This window comes from Nerophis lumbriciformis, linkage group LG12 (assembly GCF_033978685.3).
Source record: "Nerophis lumbriciformis linkage group LG12, RoL_Nlum_v2.1, whole genome shotgun sequence".
Taxonomy (NCBI): Eukaryota; Metazoa; Chordata; class Actinopteri; order Syngnathiformes; family Syngnathidae; genus Nerophis; species Nerophis lumbriciformis.
Window position 1 is genome coordinate 23450333 of NC_084559.2, and position 13885 is coordinate 23464217.

General features: G+C 40.7%; 1 protein-coding gene across 8 annotated transcripts in view; it reads right to left on the reverse strand.

The window, feature by feature from the left end:
• The window catches only part of pbx3b (pre-B-cell leukemia homeobox 3b), a 170093-nt gene that overhangs the window by 48940 nt on the left and 107268 nt on the right, over positions 1–13885 (reverse strand). The window lies entirely within an intron of this gene.

Here is a 13885-nt window from a genome sequence, read left to right on the forward strand (position 1 = left end):
AAAAAAGGCTTAAAAACCCTTCTTTTTAAAAAAAACTTTTTTTTAGATACATGCATACTAGTTCTAGCTATTTGTTCTAGTTTTTATTTTTATTTATTTTGTATTATCTTTTCATTTCTATTTTTTTAATACACTGTAGCACTTTGAGGTTGTTTACTCTATGTAAAGTGTTTTTTTTGTTGTTTTTTTTACAAATAAAATCTATTATTATTATTATTATTATTATTATTATTGTCAGTGAGTTGTAATCACCCAGTAGACACAATTCAGGCACACCAGTGGCAATGCAGCTATGATGTCTGGTTTTATCGTAAACACAACATCTGGATCAGTATTACACCAAACATAAATACACCATCATTTTCAGGCTATAGAGTGCACCTAAATATAAGCCGCATCAGGCATTTTTTTTTTTTTTTTAATACCTACTGGGCACACAGGTGTACACTTTGAAACACAAAATATTTACGGACTGCCGATATTATCGGCTGATAAATGCTTTAAAGTGTAATATCGGAAATTATCGGTATCGATTTCAAAAAGTTAAATTTAAGACTTTTTAAAACGCCGCTGTACGGAGTGGTACACGGACGTAGGGAGAAGTACAGAGCAGTTGCGTCTCCCAGTCATACTATTTTCCCGGGAGACTCCCGAATTTTAGTGCCCCTCCCGAAAATCTCCCGGGCAACCAATTTCCACCGATTTCTACCCAGACAACAATATTGGGGGCGTGCCTTAAAGGCACTGCCTTTGCGTGCCGGCCCAATTACATAATATCTACGGCTTTTCACACACACAAGTGAATGCAACGCATACTTGGTCAAAAGCCATACAGGTCACACTGAGGGTGGCCATATAAACAACTTTAACACTGTTACAAATATGCGCCACACTGTGAACCCACATCAAACAAGAATGACAAACACATTTCGGGAAAACATCCGCACCGTAACACAACATAAACACAACAGAACAAATACCCAGAACCCTTTGCAGCACTAACTCTTCCGGGACGCTACAATATACACCCCCCCCCCCCTCCCCCGCTACTCCCACCCCCGCCCACCTCAACCTCCTCATACTCTCTCAGGGAGAGCATGTCCCAAATTTCAAGCTGCTGTTTTGAGGCATGTTATAACAAATAATGCACTTTGTGACTTCAATAATAAATATGGCAGTGCCATGTTGGCACTTTTTTTCCATAACCTGAGTTGATTTATTTTGGAAAACCTTGTTACATTGTTTAATGCATCCAGCGGGGCATCACAACAAAATTAGGCATAATAATGTGTTAATTCCACGACTGTATATATCAGTATCGGTTGATATCGGAATCGGTAATTAAGAGTTGGACAATATCGGAATATCGAATATCGGCAAAAAAGCCATTATCGGACATCTCTATTAATAATAAGTTACATCCCTGGGCGAGGCTAATTTTATGGGCAGCATGACAAACTCATGAACCCGGAAAAATCAATAAATTAACCGCTGTATTCTAAAAATAGCAGGATTCAAAATGCGGGTAAAAAGTAGAAAATTATAGACCGGAAATTTGGGTATATACCGAATCAAATGTGACTCTATGGGCAGTAAATACTGTGTGTCCACTCAAATGTTCTTCCGACCAGAGTTTTTTTCAATTCAATAATCCCTCTCGCAATTCAGAGATGTTTAACAGCTCATTACAGCGACATTAAGACATGGCTAGCCTCTGGAATCTAAATAAGAAGATTAGTTGCTCTATTGTGTCAGCCAGTAGGCGTGCAACTAGAGACTAATTTGACCGACTGACCAACCTTGCCCACCACACAGAGAAGTCAGCTCGAGACGGACACATATTTACATTTTTCTAAGGTAATCAAAACCAGGAGTCGTCGTATGTATCCACTCCTCTGATGTATTGCTGAGCTGCAGTGTCAGTGAGAAATTTGCCTCTATTTATGGATTGGCTGGCTTTGAGTCTTTGAGGTGTAATGGTGTGAAAGGAGTGGATGAATGTGGCTATTTGTGTTGGAGACATTGAGATGCTGGACAAGGCTCCATCAGGCTTGCACGGCCAAACCAACCATGTGGACAACATGCCGGCTGCTCCAGTAATCATTGTCCACATCACGCTGCATCTGCACGACTCTCACACCCAAATATATCATGGTGTGCGGCAGGTTGTACATTATACCGGTATTAGTATAGTACTGCGATACTAATGAATCATATTCGGCATGATACCGCCTCTGAAAAGTACCGGTCCCTGCGCCCCTGTCGTCGTCACGTCGTGTCATTGCTGGTTTAGAGGCAGACGAGCATGTTCGGTAGCGCATCTTCACTGAGTACTTACTAGCAGACACAGTGTGTAGACAGAAAAGGGAGAACGGACGCATTTGGCTTAAAAACTAAAGATAAAGGTGAAGTTATAACACTGAAACGCCCTCAGGAAGAGGTGCCTTAAGACATGGCTAGCTAGCTAGCGGCTAACGTCCAGCCCCAGTCAGCAGTGTTTTAGCTACTTCTAAATCATTAATCCTCACCTCCATGGCGACAAATAAAGCACGTTTCTTACAAGTATCACCCCTGCAGGATGAGGAATAGTTAAAGGGGAACATTATCACCAGACCTATGTAAGCGTCAATATATACCTTGATGTTGCACAAAAAAGACCATATATTTTTTTAACCAATTTCCGAAATCTAAATGAGTGAATTTTGGCGAATTAAACGCCTTTCTATTATTCGCTCTCGTTGTGACGTCACATCGGGAAGCAATCCGCCATTTTCTCAAACACATTACAAACACCGAGTCAAATCAGCTCTCTTATTTTCCGTTTTTTCGACTGTTTTGCGTACCTTGGAGACATCATGCCTCGTCGGTGTGTTGTTGGAGGGTGTAACAACACGAACAGGGACGGATTCAAGTTGCACCAGTGACCCAAAGATGCGAAAGTGGCAAGAAATTGGACGTTTGTTCCGCACACTTTACCGACGAAAGCTATGCTACGACAGAGATGGCAAGAATGTGTGGATATCCTGCGACACTCAAAGCAGATGCATTTCTAACTGGACTGGACGGATCAGCTTTCAGGAAAAGAGAGCGGATGAGGGTATGTCTACAGAATATATTAATTGATGAAAACTGGGCTGTCTGCACTCTCAAAGTGCATGTTGTTGCCAAATGTATTTCATATGCTGTAAACCTAGTTCATAGTTGTTAGTTTCCTTTAATGCCAAACAAACACATACCAATCGTTGGTTAGAAGGCGATCGCCGAATTTGTCCTCGCTTTCTCCCGTGTCGCTGGCTGTCGTGTCGTTTTCGTCGGTTTCGCTTGCTTACGGTTCAAACCGATATGGCTCAATAGCTTCAGTTTCTTCTTCAATTTTGTTTTCGCTACCTGCCTCCACATTACAACCATCCGTTTCAATACATTCGTAATCTGTTGAATCGCTTAAGCCGCTGAAATCCGAGTCTGAATCCGAGTTAATGTCGCTATAGCTTGCTGTTCTATGCGCCATGTTTGTTTGTGTTGGCATCACTATGTGACGTCACAGGAAAATGGACGGGTGTATATAACGATGGTTAAAATCAGGCATTTTGAAGCTTTTTTTAGGGATATTGCCTGATGGGTAAAATTTTGAAAAAAATAAGCCACTGGGAACTGATTTTTAACGGTTTTAACCGTTCTGAAATTGTGATAATGTTCCCCTTTAAGCATGCTTCACTACACACCGTAGCTCACCGGCGTCAAAATGTAAACAAACGTCATTGGTGGATCTACACCTAACATCCACTGTAATGATACCAAGTACAAGACTGTATCTAGGAGATATTACTATGATTACGTTGATACTTTTGGGCATCACAACATCTTCTTTCATTTTTTAAAATTCATATTATGTTTATAAACTCAGGAAATATATCCCTGGACACATGAGGACTTTGAATATGACCAATGTATGATCCTGTAACGACTTGGTATCGGATTGATACCCAAATTTGTGGTATCATCCAAAACTAATGTAAAGCATCCAAACAACAGAAGAATAAATGATTAGTACATTTTAACAGAAGTGTAGATAGAACATGTCAGAAGAGAAAATAAAGTTAAAGTTAAAGTACTAATGATTGTCACAAACACACTAGGTGTGGCAAAAATATTCTCTGCATTTGACCCATCACCCTTGATCACCCCCTGGGAGGTGAGGGGAGAATACTGAGAAGTAGCGGTGGCCGCGCCCGGGAATCACTTTTGATGATTTAACCCCCAATTCCAACCCTTGATGCTGAGTGCCAAGCAGGGAGGTAATGGGTCCCATTTTTATAGTCTTTGGTGTGACTCGGCCGGGGTTTGAACTCACAACCTACCGATCTCAGGGGTGAAATAACCAGATATTAACAGTAAATGAACAAGTAGATTTATAATTAATTTTCTACCACTTGTCCTTTGTAATGTTGACGAAATAATAGAATGGAAAATGACGCAATATGTTACTGCATACGTCATCAGACTAAATTAGGAGTTGTCTTGTATGTTCACTATTTTATTTAAGGACAAATTTGCAATAAGAAACATATGTACCCTAAGATATTTTGTTAAAATAAATCCAATAATGCAATTGTTTTGTTGTCCCCTTTATTTAAATAAATAATTGTGGTACCGGTACCAAAATATTGGTATCGGGACAACACTAGTGCGTGGGGGTGTTCCAGGTTGTTCACACACAAAAGTGGCGCATACCGTATTTTTCGGACAATAAGTCGCAGTTTTTTTTCATAGCTTGGCCGGGGGTTGCGACTTATACTCAGGAGCGACTTATGTGTGAAATTATTAACACATTACCGTAAAATATCAAATAATATTATTTAGCTCATTCACGTAAGAGACTCGACGTATAAGATTTCATGGGATTTAGCGATTAGGAGTGACAGATTGTTTGGTAAACGTATAGCATGTTCTATATGTTATAGTTATTTGAATGACTCTTACCATAATATGTTACGTTAACATACCAGGCACATTCTCAGTTGGTTATTTATGCGCCATATAACGTACACTTATTCAGCCTGTTGTTTACTATTCTTTATTTATTTTGAATTGCCGTTCAAATGTCTATTCTTGGTGTTGGGTTTTATCAAATACATTTCCCCCAAAAAATGCGACTTATACTCCAGTGCGACTTATATATGTTTTTTTCCTTCTTTATTATGCATTTTCGGCCGGTGCGGCTTATACTCCGGAGCGACTTATACTCCGAAAACTACGATACTTTAGTTTAGTTTATTAAGGATCCCCTTTAGTCTACACCGCAGTGGAGACTATTCTTCCTGGGGTCCAGGCAAAAAACCTCACACAATCACAAAACAAAAGATTACAATGCAGTACAACATGATCAAATAATGAAATGTTGTAATACAAAAATAGCAACAACAAAGAACCAAAAAAACAACAACAATAACTTCGAGTTTACATATTAATGTTCATACCAAAGATAAAAAAGAGCAAAATAAAGATAGATATATATATATATTTTTGCAAAAATAAAACAAATAACCAATGGCCTAAAACAGGGGTCGGCAACCCAAAATGTTGAAAGAGCCATTTTGGTCCAAAAAAAAAAAAAAATCGGTTTGGAGCCGCAAAAAATGAAAAGCCTTCTATAAGTGATATAATGAAGTCAACACATGATCTACGTGTCTGTATTAGTTATATAAGCCAACTATCAAAATGACTTTAAAAGTTTTATATAAGTGTTATAATGAAGTCAACACATGATTTAAGTGGCTATATTAGCCTACTTTTATTTTTACAACATTGGAAAACATTAGTAAACCTCCTCAGAGGGTGAGAAACTCTTCTAAATGACTGTCTTGGAATGGCCAAACGTATTCATTTTATAACGTCTCTTCTACTCCGTGTCTCTCATTGGGCACGTTTGTTATGTGAAAATATCAAAAATGGCGGGCTGTCTTCTTCTAATGAATTTATTAGAATCTATGCAAGCTGGGTAACGTTTGCTGTGGTCTGGAACAACATGGCACACAAACAACTATCAGAAATGCAGCCAATATTACATACAGATAATACATCATGAGAAATGCAGATACAAATTAAATACACAGAGGACATAGGAAATTAAATGAGCTCAAATATAGCTACAAGTGAGGCATAATGATGCAATATGTACATAAAGCCAGCCTAAATAGCATGTTAGCATCGATTAGCTTGCAGTCATGCAGTGACCAAATATGCTTGATAAACACTCCACACGAGTCAATAACATCAACTAAGCTCACCCTTGTGCATTCACGCACAGTATAAAACGTTTGGTGGACAAAATGAGACAAAGAAGGAGTGGCATAAAATATGTATTTCTCTGGCATGTTGAAGAAAGTTATACATGTAAACAAACTACGGTGAGTTCAAGGACCGCCAAAATGAGGACAAAACGGCGCTCTCCAAATACTCTCATCAGAGAATTGTGTTTAATATAAACAGTGGGATTTCTAACAATTAGGGAGGATTGTGTCATGTTGTCCTCCTACAGAAACCCTATTAAAATAAAAATATATTTTTCCCCCCATCTTTTTCTATTTTCATACATTTTTGAAAAAGCTCCAGGGAGCCAGTAGGGCGGCGCTAAAGAGCCACATGCGGCTCTAGAGCCGCAGGTTGCAGACCCCTGGCCTAAAATATACACATTAGAGCGACTTATACTCCAAAAAATATGGTACTTCAAATGGTGATATATTTCGGAATTGCTTTAGTAGCTGGTTATGTGTCTTCCACTAAGGCTCTTAGTTAGTATTTACTCACTCTTCGATTCAGGTCGTACTTTTCCTCTATACTGCTATAGGCACGTTTTTTAAGTATAACCCTGGTACGGAGCGTACGTTTCCATACCAAACCCAGTTGTCACTTTTACTCCACTCACTCTGTATCCGAGGAAACTGCATCTGAGGGAACTTACAGGGCTTTTCAACTAAACGGGCATAAATCACTGCTTTTACTCCAACTAAATAATCACCAGGCATAAAGACCTACTTGTCTCTCATCGTATATTGCCACAAAGTTACCCTGTGTAATAACGCGGCCGTTCACAGCGAGGGGAAACAGAGTGCGCCGTGGATAAGTGACACGTAATCCTTTTAGTCCGCTGACATGCGGAGTGGTCGTGACATTTTTATCATACATGTCCATTTCTATTTGGGAAATCAGAAAAAAATGATTACTTGGCTACACGGTTCAGCCAACGGCCCCCGCAAGAGTCCACCAGGGTGTGTTTGAGCCACGAGCGGCTACGGCAGGTCATTCATAACACGCACGTTTGGAGTGGTGAATTGTCTGTCTCATGTTTGAAATGTATTGGTGGGGGGAAAAAAACAGCCAAAAAACATACTTGCCAACCCTCCCGGATTTTCCGGGAGACTCCCGAAATTCAACGCATCTCCCGAAAACCTCCCGGAAGAAATTTTCTCCCGAAAATCTCCCGGAATTCAGCCATGCGGACCTGAGTCCAGTGTGCGCACACAAGGAGACGAAGCAGAAGAACGAGACCATAGTCTAAGAGCGCAGGGGAGACACTTCTCCAGGGCCGATGTATGCTTGGGGCAACACCCTTCACCTTACCCGGCAGTGGGTCTCCACAGTGGACGACTTTAGGGTGAATGATGAGTCCAGCGATTAGTTGCAAATCTTGCTTAATTGATTGCTTGCACACAGCCAATCCAACGCAAAACCAACTAGTCCCTCCCCGCACTCACGCTACCCCGCTCCCTCTCTTCTCTCGCCCACACACTCACTGACGTCACTCACCTCATATGCTGTCACCTATTAAAGGGCCACACACACACATACTCTACTCTCATAACACACAGTACAGTTAGTAGAACAACTGTGTTTTCATTACTGTGTATTTGATAGGTGCCATTGCCCAGGAATTGTATTGCATTGTACTTTCAAGTACAACAATGAGTAGATGAGTGTTATGTGTGTGTATATGTGTAAATAAATGAACACTGAAATTCAAGTATTTCTTTTATTTTTATATATAATAAAATAAATACATATATATATAGCTAGAATTCACTGAAAGTCAAGTATTTCATACATATATATATATATATATATATATATATATATATATATATATATATATATATATATATATAGGTGAATTCTAGCTGTAAATATACTCCTCCCCTCTTAACCACGCCCCAACCACGCCCCCCGCCCCACCCCCCGAAATCGGAGGTCTCAAGGTTGGCAAGTATGCCAAAAAAATACAATAATAACTATCTTAAAATAACAGTGCAATGTGTCTGTGTTGGGGAAGCTTAAGATTGCGGAGTCTCGGCTCAGCATCATCACCCAGCTCTCGCCGAATAGGCTTGAGCCAGATAATATCTTTAATTTACTGTGTGGTTGACAAATCTGTATAGTAACTTGCAAAGCCACAGTCAAATTCTACCTCTGAAATGCTGCTTGCCTGCTCAAATCTTTATCCCTTTTTTTTTTTTTTTTTTTTGGTCTGATGATATGGGTATTAAAACAAGTTTGGGCACCCGAGTTAGTATTAATCCACCTCCGCAGTCAAGACGGGATTTATTCCGTGCACCAGCCCGTGTCACCTTGGTGCGCCGCGTTCGCCACAGCGACTTGAGAATGAGAAAATCCATATCTGCGCAGGTTACTTCACAGAACTCCGACGGCGCCCGGCTCACTGAATTACCAGAACTTATTGAATGATGTAAAGGGAAGACAATCTGAAATCCTCATAACATGTCCCTAATAAGCCTCATTTGTCATTCAAACAATCCAAGTGGCGGTTTTCTCCTCTCTGGATGAAACAAAAAAAAAAGAAGAAACTATGAATAATCCATCTCTATCAGTCTGGGGGGAGGTAGCTCTTGTTTTCATTTTTTTACAGGTCTGATATGAACACATTTGCTAGATAAAGACAATGCAGCTTTTAATCCCATGCAATAATTTCCGGTCTGTGTCTGTGGTCTCGTCCATCACTCCCTGCTTGAATCCCTGACAGTGATCTGAGCACCGCCTGGGGCCGCTCTCCTTTTTTCTACCGCCCTCCTCTTCTTCCCTTGTGCCCTCCTTTTATTCTTTGGGCTTGGATGACCTTTGGCCCACCGCTTGTTTACTCTCATCACTGAAGTGTGAGCAGGAGAGCCATAAAGGCAGAGAGCCCTGCTGGGTTAATGTGGCCTGCTGAGGAGAGAAGGGCCAGCGTCGGGGTCCTCCACCTCATTCTGCTGCAATGACTGCACCGTCAAACACAACACAATACATGAGGAAATTTACTGCTGCTTGCAAATATAGTTTAGATTTGTTCCTTTTTTTTTTTTTTTTTTTTTTTTTTTTATAAATCCAGCAGATATTGCTGCAATAAACTAGTCTGACCAGTGTTTGATGGAAGATTCTGTCCACCACAGGACATCCCACTCATTACCAGTAACCCTGACCTCCTGATACTCCTGTGCCTTCTACGGTTCCAGCCACGAACGGTATCGACACCCTGTTCATCTAATTGCATTGATCCAGAAAGGTCTCCCAAAGCTAACTAATCGAACAGAATTTATTTTCTGTCAATATTTGCAAAGGTCATCTCTCTTAAAGGCGTGCAGTAGACCAGTGTTTTTCAACCACTGTGCCGCAGTGGTTGATACAGGCTGGTGTGCCGTGGGAGATTATCAAATTTCACCTATTTGGGTTAAAAATATTTTTTGCAAACCGGTAATTATAGTCTGCAAATTATGTGTTGTTGCTTGGCAGAGTAACCGTGTAATACTCTTCCATATCAGTAGGTGGCTACCGTATTTTTCGGACTATAAATCGCAGTTTTTTTCATAGTTTGGCCGGGGGTGCGACTTATTTGTGAAATTATTAACACATTACCGTAAAATATCAAATAATAGTATTCAGCTCATTCACGTAAGAGACTAGACGTATAAGATTTCATCAGATTTAGCGATTAGGAGTGACAGATTGTTTGGTAAACGTATAGCATGTTCTATGTTGAATGACACTTACCATAATATGTTACGTTAACATACCAGGCACGTTCTCAGTTGGTTATTTATGCCTCATATAACGTACACTTATTCAGACTGTTGTTCACTATTCTTTATTTATTTGAAATTGCCTTTCAAATGTCTATTCTTGGTGTTGGGTTTTATCAAATACATTTCCCCCAAAAATGCGACTAATATATGTTTTTTTCATTCCTTATTATGCATTTTCGGCAGGTGCGACTTATACTCCGGTTCGACTTATACTCCGAAAAATACGGTCATTGCTTTGTAGATGTCGGAAACAGCGGGAGGCAGCGTGCGGGTAAAAAGGTGTCTAATGCTTAAACCAAAAATAAACAAAAGGTGAGTGCCCCTAAGAAAAGGCATTGAAGCTTAAGGAAGGCTATGCAGAACGAAACTAAAACTGAACTGGCTACAAAGTAAACAAAAACAGAATGCTGGACGACCGCAAAGACTTACAGCGTGTGGAGCAGCAGACGGCGTCCACAATGTACATCCGAACATGACATGACAATCAACAACAAAATAGGAAACACTACACACAGGAAAACACCAAAAAAACTCAAAATAAATCACAGGTCGTGACAGTACACCTACTTTTGAGACAAGAGCTATAGTGATGCATGGTTGGTTATGGTTTGAATTTATATCCAACAATTGCAAGAACGACTTTTTAAATGATAAATAAATGATAAATGGGTTATACTTGTATAGCGCTTTTCTACCTTCAAGGTACTCAAAGCACTTTGACAGTATTTCCACATTCACCCATTCACACACACATTCACACACTGATGGCGGGAGCTGCCATGCAAGGCGCTAACCAGCAGCCATCAGGAGCAAGGGGTAAAGTGTCTTGCCCAAGGACACAACGGACGTGACTAGGATGGTAGAAAGTGGGGCTTGAACCCCAGTAACCAGCAACCCTCCAATTGCAGGGAAAGGCCACTCTACCAACTTCGCCACGCCGTCCCCGTTTACGATATTGACGGTTTTACCGTCAATATCGTAAAGTAAACTAAAACAGAATGCTGGACGACAGCAAAGACTTACTGTGGAGCAAAGACGGCGTCCACAATGTACATCCGAACATGACATGACAATCAACAATGTCCCCCACAAAGAAGGATAAAAATAACTGAAATATTCTTGATTGCTAAAACAAAGTAGATGCGGGAAATATCGCTGAAATGAAGACATGAAACTGCTACAGGAAAATACCGAAAAAAGAGAAAAAGCCACCAAAATAGGAGCTCAAGACAATAACTAAAACACTACACACAGGAAAATAGCAAAAAACTCAATATAAGTCTCGGCGTGATGTGACAGGTCGTGACAGTACACCTACTTTGAGACAAGAGCTATAGTGATGCATGCTTGGTTATGGTATTTAAAGTCAAGACTTTTTACTGATTTCTGCTGGTGGTGTGCCTCCGGATTTTTTCAACGCAAAAAATGTGCCTTGGCTCAAAAAAGGTTGAAAAAAACAGTGCAGTAGACAGCGTTTGCAGGGAGGTGTCTGGGTAAAAAGGAAGAGGAAGGGGACCGTGGCCTGTAAATGGGGCTCATCCATGGTGAGCTTTAACTTCAGGTTGGCAGTCAGGATCGCAGGCTTCTAATCCACCGTGTTATTAAAACCCGCTGCCAATGCAACACACTAGAGACTACAGAGAGCTTACAGTATTCATTTCACAAAGGAGCCAGTGTCACCACAGCCGTGTTCCACGTCTCCTTTGACTTCACATCATCTCTTTTGTCGTGGCGCCTGGATCAGTGACTTCCAGCTCCAGAAGCTAGGAGCTGGATCAAATTACCACTGAAAAATCTTTTGTTCTGACAAATGAAACATAAGGTTCCTCTCTCACTGATGTCCTTAAAGGTTTTTTTTTTTCTTAAACCCTGGCCTACATGTACATGGCACAAAGAAACTGAGAGACTGCCTGCGGGCTTTCTTTTGCATGTACAGTAATTAACATGCCATTAACACATTAATACACATTAACTATTCCCACTGTTAATGGCAAAGTAATTACCATACCTGATACCACACTGTAGGAGGCAAAGTACATTTGCCACTTTGTATTTCACTGTCTCAGTTGAGTGAGCAAAAATGAACACAATTAAATGGCTCGTTTTGCATAGAAATGCATGCACGCTTTTGTCGGAGTAATGTCACACCTGTTTACTAAAAAGTGAAAGAAAGGAATTTAAAGGGGAACATTATCACAATTTCAGAAGGGTTGAAACCATTACAAATCAGTTCCCAGTGGCTTATTTTATTTTTTCGAAGTTTTTTTCAAAATTTTACCCATCACGCAATATCCCTAAAAAAAGCTTCGAAGTGCCTGATTTTAACCATCGTTATATACACCCGTCCATTTTCCTGTGACGTCACACAGTGATGCCAATACAAACAAACAGCAAGCTATAGCGACATTAGCTCGGATTCAGACTCGGATTTCAGCGCCTTAAGCGATTCAACAGATTACGCATGTATTGAAACGGATGGTTGTAGTGTGGAGGCAGATAGCGAAAACGAAATTGAAGAAGAAACGGAAGCTATTGAGCCATATCGGTTTGAACAGTATGCAAGCGAAACCGACAAAAACGACACGACAGCCAGCGACACGGGAGAAAGCGAGGACAAATTTGGCGATTGCCTTCTAACCAACGATTGGTATGTGTTTGTTTGGCATTAAAGGAAACTAACAACTATGAACTAGGTTTACAGCATATGAAATACATTTGGCAACAACATGCACTTTGAGAGTGCAGACAGCCCAATTTTCATCAATTAATATATTCTGTAGACATACCCTCATCCCCGCTCTTTTCCTGAAAGCTGATCCGTCCAGGTTTGGAGTTGATGTGAGCCAAGACATCCAGGGGGTTTAGCTCGCTCGTCTGCGTGAACAAACTGCCGCCATTGCTTGCCGTGCTACCGAGGTCCTTTGTCCCTGAATTGCTCACACACTCCGGCAGATTCAATGGGGGTCTGGCGGCAGATTTCATTGACTTTATCGTTGGAAATGCATCTGCTTTGAGTGTCGCAGGATATCCACACATTCTTGCCATCTCTGTCATAGCATAGCTTTCGTCGGTAAAGTGTGCGGAACAAACGTCCAATTTCTTGCCACTTTCGCATCTTTGGGCCCAGGCCCGACCCTAACCAATCTGGCGCCCTAGGCAAGATTTTAAGTGGCGCCCCCCCTCCCCCCACATCGGCAGTACTCACAAGAACCCGAATAGCTTTGTCTTTGACCTTTTTTTTTTACTTACAACTATACCTAATATATAAAGGGGTGGAAAAGTGACTATTACCTGCAGGGCAAACATTAGCTAACCAGAAGGCAATAATGTAAACAAAAAACACCTGCTTAAAAGATCTAATACAAATGTCCCTGAGGATGTAAGGTGGGAGTACTGTAATTACCTAACGTTACATTATTATTTTCCATAACAATTTAGCCCCCTCCACAATATTAACCCAACGTTAAAACAGAACCAGCTATTTATTGATTAGCAATTGCCGAATCATGTAACATTAGCTTAATGCTAAAAAGCCAGGTTACTATCACATTCTGTAACAGACAAATCATTTCATGTAGGCTAACGTTACCTACCTGCTACCTCTGTATTTTCTCGTTTCTCCTCCTCTTCTTTTCTCTTTTTTCTTCCCTGGGCACCTGACAGTTTTGGCCGTTTTGACATCTTGTGTTGATTTTTTGATGTGGTGACGTCCAAAAAGAGTCATGATACGGGAAGGGAGGGGGCGCACCGTGCGGGGGGAGGAGGGGGGGCGTAATGTTGTAACAAATAATATTTCTATTAAATAGGCTTTACTT